The following is a 12,075-nucleotide window of genomic DNA, read 5'->3' as shown; positions in this document are numbered from 1 at the left end:
TGGCGATTGGGGATTGTCCGGTGAAACAGTGTTATTCTACACTTACTGGCTTTGCTAGAAAAGCCGTGACGGGCCGGACATATCTGGCATAGCTTCCTGCAAGAGGCTTTGTCAACGAGATTAAAAGAACACTGGAGAGAATCACAACACGAAGCGTGGAGGCATTCTGTCACACTGAAGGACCGAACGTCCACATCCTGCCCTGCTGCCAGTATCTGCTGTTTTCCCTCTAGAATATGATCAGGTTACTCTGAATGTGGATTTTTGCAAAGTCAGTCTTTTTGCACCTGAAATAAAAGTCCTGTTACAAAAATATATGGCTTCATTAAAGCATTTGACTCCATCATCTTCTCCACATTTTTTAAATCTTAACTCAAAACTCAACTAATTTATATATTGACAATGGGTTAATTGTCTTTTGTGTAATCTGAAAGGTATGTTGTTGTTGTTGTTGTTGTTGTTGTTACACTCAGTTATCCAGAGCATTTTAGCATCTTTCAGCTCTTTGTATTGGTTTGGTTGTTCCAGAGGCCCGGTGAAAAACTAAAGGGGGCAGAACATTTGCAGTCAGGGCCCCGAGGCTGTTTTAAAACGTTCTTTTTCGGGCAGGTTTTCCTGGTTTTACTTTCCCATGAATGACATTGGTTTATTTCTCTTAAAATGGCTCTGTATTAGGTTTTTTTAAAACACCTTATTATTATTATTTTAAGACACAAAACCTTACTGTTTTGATTATCTCTCACCACTTTCACAGTGTCACATAAGGCAGATGTTTTTATTTTTAAAAAGTTTTTAAAATTCATTGTACACTACCTGCTAAGAAAGAAACAGTGAATAGACACAGTTGGCAACTAGCTGGTGAAGACCAAAAACAGAGCAAGAAGGACTGAGATGTGGCAGGAAACAGGACAAAAGCTCATGTTTTCTGGATGCATGAATATCCAAATGGCTGTTTGCTAACAACTCTATAATGTGTCCAACATGTTTGTGTTCTGCTGCCATGTTGCAAAAAAGGCTTGCTGCTTTAAAATAGACTAAATGCCGTTTTTGAAATTTTAACACCAACATGTATATTAAGGTGTTTACTTTAAACAAGCATGTGTCACGGTTCCTTCATTCTCCTCCTCATTTACGTTTCCTCAGATGTTTTTATCCAAAGCAACCACACTAAAGCTTGGTGGAAAGGCAGAAGTGTAACTTCCTTTGACTCTATGTTGTAGTTTTAGAAGTAATAACTGTCCAGGAGAATCATTGTCTCACAATTGAGGGCTCGTCCGGGACTTGAACCCGGGACCTCTCGCACCCGAAGCGAGAATCATACCTCTAGACCAACGAGCCACTGTGCTTTGTTATTTCTTCTCCATTTCCACTGTCTCTCATGTCCTTGCAGATCCAGCTATGCCCTGCAGTACCTGATTACCCACAATCACCTGCTCACCTGTTTGCCGTCCCTAAATCAGCTTCCCAGTACTTACACCACCGCAGTTTCACACACTCTGCCTGATTGTCTGTCAGGCCACAACTTTCCAGCCTTTCCTTCATCTGATCACCTGCCTGCTGTTTGAGTTGGTGCCTTTGTCCTGTTTGTCGCAGTTTTTCCACCTGTTTACCTGCTGCTGACTCTTGCCAGCCCACAGACTTCCCCCCTCGCCATCCTTTTACTTGTTTGCTTTGAGAGTTAAAGGTGACCTGTTTCATTATGACGTATTTCAGCTTTACCTGTCTCCTAGAAACCTCATTTCTGTATTACTAAATAGTTGACAAATGTAATCACTGCCCTGAATCTGTTCAGAGGCAACTTTTTGTGAGTGAAGTGAATGAAGTGATACATTTTTGTAGCAAACCTAATGAATATCATATGACAGACTGGGAGCCAATAATTAAACCATTTTTGTAAATAAATTAGTTACATGGCAACAACTGTAAGCCCCCAACACTGATGGACTCTAGATTAATAGTAATGAATGAGATATAAATTCAGGCTTCAAATGAGTTTGAAGTTATTTACTTCACATGCAGCTATTGTACTTTTTACTCCACTACATGTGTCAGACACAGTTACTAGTTACTTTGCAGATTTAGATTTTCACACAAATCATGTGATCAACTTATGAAATATGATGCAGATTAAACTACCCCATAATCTATAAACTCACTTCACCTCCGGCAAACAAGAATTATTAAAAAGTTCAAAATAACAACAGCCAAGGCACGTCCACACAGATAAGGAAACACAAACATGCGATGTACAAGTCAGAGAGGAAACAGTTCGACAAGAGAAGTATAAATATACAATATGAGCAGCAGCAGCGTGGGAAAGGTCGCCGTGGGAACTGGGCCTTGTTTTTTGTCAATGAGTTTTAGAAACTCAGGCTCTGACTCCAGTACAACAGACTCTTGGGTTCCCACCCAGACCTATAGCCAAACAGTAGTGTCACATCCATTTCTTCATTGTTCTCCGGCTTCCTCTCTCGTTTCTTTTCCCCTCCGCTGCAGCTTGCAGAGTTTGTCATGTTGTGCTCTGGAAGGAGCTTTCTTCAGGACGTGGCCGAGGCCGCGGTGACACGCCGGTTCCCACGATCTCCTGCCCTTCCTCCAGAGTTACTGCTTGCTCACTGCTCTGGACAGGAAGACGGTACAACAAGGCCATGGAGAGTGTGTGCTAATTTAGGCCAACTCTGCTGGGTCTCCATTGTCTTAAATGGGAATTACGTGAAAGTGCCCGTGTCTTTTCTGAAGCTCATCACCAGTAAATCTGAGTTATGAGTGTGCGTGCGTGCGTTAAACATGTGAGACGCAAATGTCCTTACAAGTATGGAAAGATAGGAAATATCTTTCAAACTCATGAGGACATTTTCCAGTGAAGACAGTTAGACCAGGGTTAGGGGTCAGAGAGTCCTTCCTCATTTTATCCTATAAGACGGGGTTCTCAGCCTGGGGGTTGGGACCCTTTAAGTGATAAATCTGGTAAAGATAAATCCGAGGGGCCACTAAATGATGAACAAGATAAAGAATATTAAAATCAGATAAACTGAGTCTATTTTTTCTAATCTTTGCTCAGTCTTGTGCTGTGGCTCGAGGGTTGGGAATATTGATCTGTGTGTAAGTCCACTACTTTGGTCCTGACTAAAATATCTATTACAAATATCTATTATAACAGCTATAATCTGTCTTTGATCTCCCCCAGACTTTTACTCTGGCGCCACCAGATATTTTTGGTACGCACATTCATGTCCCCCTCAGGATGAACTGTCTTACCTTTGGTGATTCCTCGACTTTTCATCAAGGGCCATCAACAGGTGAAAAATGTACATTTATCAGATACTTTTGTTTCTGACCTACAAAACCAACCATCAGCCTCAGCTGTACTTATTGTTTAAAAGCTATCTCTCAAATGCTAGCATGCTAAACTAAGCTGGTGAACATGGTAAATATTTTACAGTGAGCGCATGTTAGCATACTGATATTAGCATTTAGCAGCTTCAGTGCACCCTGAGCCGCTAGCATTTACCTTGTCAGACCTCTAAGCTTCACTGACAGTGACAAATCTTCACTGTAAAGTCTTTATTTACACACACTGGCATATGCAACCTGTGACAACAGGTCACAACTATTGGTTATTGGTTTATTTTCACTGGTCACAAGCCAGAAAGTTGGGATCCAATGCCTTATTGCACCACATTAGTTGCTGTGTACTTCTTAACTATGTTTCAAGGAGAGGTTTTAATGCTAAAATGTTGTTGTTGTTTTAATCAAAACAAAAATCTCTTGATTACTACTACTGCTGATTACTTTACTGTGACAACCTTTCTCTGGCAGTATTTCACTTTTGTTGTAGTGCACCATAAATGAAATAAAATGCAGTATATAGATGCATTTGATCTGCAGGACAGCATATTTTACCACAAACTGCAGAGCCACTAAAACTAAAAAGTCAAACTTTGATCATGCTGCATTTTTCTTTCATGTTTCCATCTTTTACTAAATTGCCTTGTGCCTTAAAATCTATCTTTGCCTCATCTTCTCTCCTTCATCTATCGCTCGGCCTCAGGATTAAAATGAAAGTGTAGTTAATGAGTAAAATCACAGGGGATAACAGCTTCCTACGTTGCTCTGCGCAGACCAGGTGGCCTTAGCGCTCTGTTAGCTCGGTGCAGCGTACTTAGCTAATTAAAGTCACTTCCTCCCGGCCTGGACACATGTTTCTGGGGACATGATAAAACGATAAAGCTGTGGTATGGGGACAATGTTAAGTGCTCTGCCAGAGACAATAAAAGTGCTGCTGCATCCCAGCTCGTCTCATGTCGTTGGGCAATAGCAGTTGCGCTTGGTTGTGCTGACTCGCGAACAGACAGGATTGTGTAAGAGTATGAAATATTTATGTGTAGTTCCTCCGGCTGTGGAACCAGTGCCAGAATTTCTGCGTTATTTTGATATGTGTTGTGTGTAATAGAGAAGGAGAAATAACGTGAGTCTGTATTTTTAATGCAACATTTATGAGCCCACATACAGAAGTAAGGAATCATCATCACTTGTGATATTTATGCAGAAAATCTGCAGAAATGGGACAGCAGCTCTTATGTAATAAAGCACAGAGCTGAGGGGCAAGATGGGCTTCTTTTAGAAAGAGCAGCTCTGTTGGCACTGGAGAGATTACCCACTTACACAGTTTCTGCAGACTGCTCACTCACCCAGGGATGACCACAATCCTGCAGTCCCACCATCTACTGGTTTGAGAAAACTGTACTCAAACTGGGAGGAGGTTCATGTTGTCCTGCAGCCCCCCCCCCCCCCCCCCCCCCCCTCCCCCACCTCTGTTTTCATTGTTTCTTGTAAGATGCTTGTTTCCTGACCACACTCGTCCAGAAGCCCCTTAAGCCCAATATCAGTTTTATCAGTGACCTCCTCTCTGACATTGGTCCACAGTATGTCAAGACTGTGATTTTTAGATTTTTCATCATTCATTTCATCTGTTAACCCTTTATTACATTGAGTCAAATCCTTTGGTTTACAATACTTTAACATGTGTCAGTGACCCAACACATGTTGAAGATCACACCCTTAATTTATTTCTGTCGTCAGGTCCTTTTATGCTCAGCCTTGTGGTCAAAGATCTCCACCTCCATCACTTAAACTGCATCATCTCACACCGAGGAACTCAGTGTATACCGACCACTCTTGACTCTGGTGCTCTTATTAGCTCCTGGAGCTCACTATGACTTCATAATACCTCCTCTTTTTTTCTTTTGCTTTGGTTTCTCATTTTTGGATCAACTGTGTTGTGCTTAAAGTGTAATATAAATAAACCTGAGCTGAGTTAACATCCCTTCAAGCTCCATGCAAATTGCTTCAGTAGTAAACCAATTATGGAAGGAGCAGCAGCCAGGATTTTATATGCAAACCCACCACCTTCATTTATATTTGACTAATATACATCAAAATCATAAAATATCTAAATATATAACATTATATTTTCACATATTACACTATATACATTCTTTTAATTGTTCAGTAATGTTTTATACAAACTGTGTCTTCCTATTTAATGTGTGTATCTGTGGGATCTAAACACCTTTTCAGGTTGTTAACATCACTAAATTCTCAGAAACCATTGTGAGGTCTTAATATTAGTAGTTTTGGATCAGAAGAGAGAGAAGAGAGAAAACATTAGAATTTTGACCAAAGTATCTCAGAGGTCACCAGAGAGACTGTATTTGATGGCAGACAGTGGAGTCTCAGATCATGTTCACGACAAAGTCTTTTCTTGGGACTAACTTAGAGTCACTTAAAACCATCAAGCTAACGTCTCCAACCTGCCTGTAACAGACTGTTGCTGCAGACCTTCATTAATTGATGTGGTGAGACTGAGATTACACGAGTGTGAAGATCAGATCAGCTGCAGGGCACGCAAACAGCTCTACCTGGAAACACACGCATTACACAGAGACAATCAGCTTATAAAGGTGCTGAGTATGTCTGCAGAGAGAGAACAGCACATGGTGAGAGTGGGTTTTATCACGTGAAGGCAACTTCCTGGGAAAATCAAGGTGACACACGTGGGAGCAATGAGACCATGTCTCCTCTTCCTAGTCCACTGATTGTTTTTATTTTTGATAAAAATCACTCCTCCTGATTTGACTGACAGTAACTGAATGCAAGGAAGAAATGAATATGCCTACTGTGGCACATTAGTGACTTTTTTGTTTCTCAAAACCTTATTTGGTTTCCTAAAATCCACAACAACCTCTGACGAAACAGACCGTTTAGGGATCAATAATCTAACAAGTCTGGGTGCTCACAACACACAGATTTAATGTAGATCTATGGTGTTATTGTGTCAAGTAGGTGTATGTGTGTACTGTATGTTCTTGACCAGAGAACTGATCAAAAAATGTGATTTATGAATATATTTTGATTATATGAATAATAAAAAGACATGCATAAATATAAATAAATGTAATTAATCAAATGTAGTCAGATTCAATGTCACATAGAGCTACACACTATCTCTGCAGGTACAATGTTCCTGCTGTGCAAATGCATCAGTCTGTAAACTGGATCAAAATAGAAGAGATCAGCTGCTAGTTTCAGGAACTCCTCTCTCATCCACAGTTACACACCCTGCAACTCCAAACAAAACTAGCCAGGTGACTCCTAAATAAAGACCTATACAGCAGGCTGTCTAAAAACACACAAAGTGTGAATAAAACAACTTTGAGTCACATTTCTCCTCCTTCAGTAGAGGATAATCATCTTCCCCCACCTGAAGCCTCTTCACCAAGCTCCCATATCTGAGATAAATCTGTCCACTGAACACAGAAACCAAACTCCATCAAAGTCCCTGTAAGACAGTGGACTCACAAGTGTCAGAGTAACATAGTGTTGGGATTTGTAACTGTAATGTAATGAATTTTTCTTACACTACTCATTGTAAGTAATCAGATTACTGTAAGTCACTAATTAATGTGGTTACTGCACAGCACTGATCAGGACACGGTACAGAGTGACGATTTCCTTCATTATTTTAGGATGTGTGGTAGCAAATGGAGAAGAAAGCCTCTCAGTACCAAGACGGATCCATCCACACCCTGTAGATCAGCCACTGGAACAACAAACAGCATCCGCCATGCAACTTACAGGAGTACATGTACACATTCTCACGTCATCATCTGAAGAACAAAAGCAGACAACTTCTCCTTCCTGTGGACGCCTGCATGCCTGACTCTGCTGTGGACCTCACCCACAACAATCACCATCATCATCATCATCATCATCATAGCTTCCAGTGGAGATTTGGCAGAGCACAGAGGCTGTTCTCATCCAAACTCACACGTACCGTCTTGTTGTCTGGAGATCACAAGAATCCAGTCTTAGTAGAGATATTTCTGCCTGTGGACACGAAGACCAAACGAAAACATTCTGACATGAACTCCAGTGTGTCTTTGTGTTTGTTGTGAGTACCTGCACGAATAAATCAACATTTCCCCACACAAAATGTGGGACGCTGCCAGAGAGGAACAATAGGAACTTTAATTAGATCAAGAGTTTGTCCAGATAATGACATACTCTGGCTCACAAACACACACAGAGTCACATACAAAAGCAGAAACATTAGCACTTGTCTTTATGCTTTTCTCTCTTGTGTTTTGTAACAGAGACAGTTTAGCTACAAGCGTGAAACCTGAACACAGGTATATTCAGAAGTCAGTGTCCCAGTTCTGATGTTTTTCCCCCAGTGTAACACATATGTTTTTACAACAGAGAGCAGAAAACACATTAACAATGTGTACTTGGTTATATGAGCTTATTTTTCAGTAGGAGTGAGATGTTTTCCAAAATCTGATCTGACTTGAGCTGAGCACCTGCAGGCTGCACCGTGTGACTGTGTTTCAGAGACATGCCTCTACACAAATGAAGCCAACCAATCGTATCAGCATCAGACCAGGAAAAACAATGAGCTGGCTCCACAACAGAAGATAAACGAAATGTCAATAAACGGTGAAGTGCAGGTTATAGCCGTTATACAGTTTCACCACTGTTCATAAATCCATCAAAGTTCTTAGTAACAGCTTGTTAGATTCAAACTAGAGTTTTACTAAGTCAGGTTGCCCTATCAAATCTCAGGAAATGTCTTATGCAGCGTTCTTGTCATTTTGTTAAAACCATAATTATGTGCAGCCAACTGGAAAAACTGTTCACGTCAGCCTCTAACTTGTAGCTAGAGAAAGATTTACATGAGAGCTGAACGATATGCAAAAAAAATAAAAATAAAAATATAAAATATATGATGATGTGATTTTTGTTGGGGCTTGTACCTACCAAACATGTTACTTTACGTCTGGATAATATAATTTGTAGGCATCTCTCTAGCACCACAATGCTTCATTTATGATATCCTGTGACACATTATTGGTCATATTGTGATTTCGATAATATTTTGATTAATTGGGTAGCTCTAATTTACATCATTATTAAAAAGTAGTTATCAAGTTTCAGGTCAGATATGTTGACCACATTCAGATTATCTCTGGTCAAGCTAACGTTAGTTTTGTCAGTTGGTTCTGTTAGCTACAAAACAGTTGCAAGTTACTGGGTCTAACAACTGATCTCTACATATGTAAAAACTAGTTTGTGTTGTGCAGCCTGCTTTAATTTAATGATGTGTCATTTTAAACTTGGGACCATCTGGTTTTTACAGCCCAAGTATTTCTCTGTTAAGCCCCTTTTCCACTGGACAAAAAACCTGCAAACACCCACTGACACTGGGCTTTTGTCGGCTGTGGAAAGACGTACAATCACCATTCAGACGCTGGTCAAACAACTGCAGTAGACCTGGGTATTTAGTGGCTCTGCCTCCAGTCGACATTGACGTAAACACAACACCCAGGTGAACCTGTCAGTTTTTGCCCCTTTTCCAACTGTAGCATCTTTCAGAGCACAAACACTGTAGACAGAGCTGCAGCCCCAAAATAAGTGCTCAAACATTTTTACAGGAGGACCAATCCAGGGGTGAGATGCATTTTATCAGTTTGCACAGCGGTTAGCCGCTCACTCTCTCTCCCCTGCGTCTGTTGTGGGCAACCAGTGTAGAGAGGCCAGCACTGGTGGGACCAGCTGGAGCTAAGATGCAGAAGAGCGACTCAGACTGGTGACCAGGAGGCTCAGGATTTTTTTTGAGCGTTAATGTGTTTTGAGAATTGAAACTGACTCTAATTAACTTGAAAATTTGAAAAAAATATTAAAAAAGACTTAACTATTTAAAAAACTGCAATATTAATAGTTTTTCTTGCATGCATTCCTCTGAACATCAAATATTTAATGAAAAAGCTCATATTTAAAGTAAAACCAGTGAGACCAAGAAATGCTTGCACATTCATTGTATTATCTTAATGAAAAATGACCCAAGCCATTCTTGGTCTTAAACTTCCTTCCTTAAGGGATGTACCATTCAGCCCTGATAACACCTCTGATTAGGCGCCTTTCATTATCAAACTTCAACACCCGGATGCTCCTTTAGCTACAGTTTTCAACTCTCATCCCCCACTGTGCTCCTGCTGAATATTTCATCTTCAAAGCAGAGATAGAGTGTCCCGTGCAGTTCACATGATCTGCCTTTTGTTTTCAGCCTGGGGAGCGAACTATCAGGTCAGCGGTGACGGCCTCAAACAACATCGATGAGACAGGTTGAAACAAGATAGACGTTTTGTTTTTCAGCCAGCATCTCATGTGCGATTCTGTGATGCTGCACCAGAGCTCATGAGGGGCAGCCGAGGGACAGTTTGTCCTGGAAACTAAGATGCTCAGGGTTCACCTGAGATTCAGCCTTGGTCTCAGATAGCTGCTGTAGACCTGCTGCAAACAGCAAAACAAAGGACTGCTTCTGTGATTTGGAAGAAACTGAAAATTACTTTCTGTTGTCAGTTTTGTGATGAAACTATCCATCCCTTATCTATACCTCTTATCTGCACAGGGTCATGATGAATCTGTGTTGTCAGATAACGTCTGTACTGCTGATTTTGTTTGGGCAGATGATTAGAAAAGATATGCTATAAGCTGTGCAAAAGATCAGATCTGGAATGTGGCTCATTTATTTCAGAAAATCTTAAGTCAGACTCTGATGTTGCCTAGGTTTTAACATATTTTGCAATGTGACATTTAGCTGCGACATTGCTCATATTCAGTCCACCAGAGTAAAATATCTCAAAATCTGGTTCATATGTTCATGTTCCAAAAAGATCCCAATCCTACAGACTCTGGTGATTCCCTGACTTTACCTCTAGGACCACCATGAGGTTCACATTTCTAGTTTTGAGTGAAATATCTTGACAACTATTGGACAGATCTATATATATATATATATATATATATATATATATATATATATATATATATATATATATATATATATATATATATATATATTTATATTCAAGTGTTACTGTACTGTTTATTCTATGTCATTAGAGATGTTTGTTTTTACCCATAGTTAATAGAGTTGTAACCAACTAATCTAAACTAAATCCACAATGAACACCTCTCACTTTCATGCAACAAATATGCCCCATTCCCACTACAGTCTTAAGCTCGTCATGTGGAAACAGGAGAAATCCGTCAGTGTTTGAGACAGAAAACACAAACAGTGGGTGGTAGTATATTTGCATTATAAATAATGAGGCCAAGAATTTGACCTTGGTCTCAGTTTTTGTTGGCAAACTCAGTGTGACTGAAATTAAAATGTCTAACAGACTCTTTGACAGACTGAAGTAGAAACAAGTGACCAGTGTAAACTTGTTAATGATCTCAACTCATGTTGTCAGTATCAGTCAGTCTGTTTCAGAGTAGTAAGTCATCAAAGGACTGATTGCCTTAAATGTGCTTTATGTTTTTATAAGATGATTTATTATAAGAAATCCACACATATACTGTATGTGCTTTCTTTTTTGCCAAACAGCATTAAAACCCAGTGTACTTTACATTATTATACAGAAACCCGTATATGTATTTAAATATTCATGAAAAGATGAAAACTTTTTAGATGTGCTGAAGGTGCAACAACAAAAATCTATTTGGCCTTATTGACTCATGGCTTTAGCTTGTCTTTGCTCCAGCAGCAGTTTTACTTTTTGCTGAGCGAAGGCTGAGAAAGTACAGACCACCAGTTAATTGACATTAATTTTGTACATTAATGACTAATGTCTAATGTACAAAATTAATGTCAATCCCTGAAAATAAATGCTCACACAGTACCTTATATTTGAAGTTAACTTTTTACCACCAGTGGCTGCTGGCTGGCTTTGAGTTAGAGGATAGATGCTTTGCTCAAGGGCACCTCAACTGCAGTCGTTTAGAGAGAAGAAGTTTTTCTCTCCCTGTCCAGTCTCTTGTAGTTTATCTGAGGGGTTAAACCAACCACAATTTTTTGTTATCTTCTCTATAGATACCTCACATCTCCTCGATGAATGATGTCTCCTCTCCAAAAATCCACATTTGTTGATTGCCAGTTGGACTGCACCATGTTCCATCATGGGGAGGGAGCAGTGTTTCCTAGCTTTGATTTTTGTTATTATTTCTATGACAACTGGGCTTTTGATATTGATGTTTCATTACTTTTCCTTATTTAATATTATGTAGCAGTATACTGACATGTTTTGTTGTTTAAATGGTTATGCCTTGGTCTATCCCCCTGTCTGTCCGAATGGCCTCATGTCCCAGTTCATAAGGTCAGTATGTGCTCAGTTCTCTTCTGTGGGTGCTTGGGTTTAGTTCTGTTACGTTGATCCCTTTTATGGACCCAGGATTATTGTCAGAGGTATACTTGATACTTTATTTTTTGGTTTTTATAAATAAAAATAAAAAACGTTTTTCAAAAACCCATCTGTGTCTCTCTGGTCTCTCTACTCAGCCCCTGACATAGATCAAGAGATGTGATTTCTGAATTTTTGTGTGAGACGGACACTTCTAACTCAGCAACTTTCACTCACTGTTACATCATGAAGGTGCTGTTCCACGGTGGCTGGAAGGTGGCACTGACCCCCATGTCTCCTGCTTACCCAGGCAAGCTGGACCGCCAACATC

General features: G+C 40.0%; 1 non-coding gene across 1 annotated transcript; it reads right to left on the bottom strand.

Moving 5' to 3' along the window:
- Positions 1-1,266: 1,266 nt before the first annotated feature.
- Positions 1,267-1,338, bottom strand: trnap-cgg (transfer RNA proline (anticodon CGG)). The gene has a single exon. It is a non-coding gene; the product is annotated as a tRNA-Pro (tRNA).
- Between the last annotated feature and the right edge of the window lie 10,737 nt (positions 1,339-12,075).

Source organism: Trachinotus anak, unplaced genomic scaffold (genome assembly GCF_046630095.1).
Source record: "Trachinotus anak isolate AG129_WGS33_773 ecotype Australia unplaced genomic scaffold, CSIRO_AGI_Tana_v1 ptg000002l, whole genome shotgun sequence".
Taxonomy (NCBI): Eukaryota; Metazoa; Chordata; class Actinopteri; order Carangiformes; family Carangidae; genus Trachinotus; species Trachinotus anak.
The sequence above is the reverse complement of the archived record's forward strand: the minus strand, read 5'-3'. Positions and strand labels throughout refer to the sequence as shown.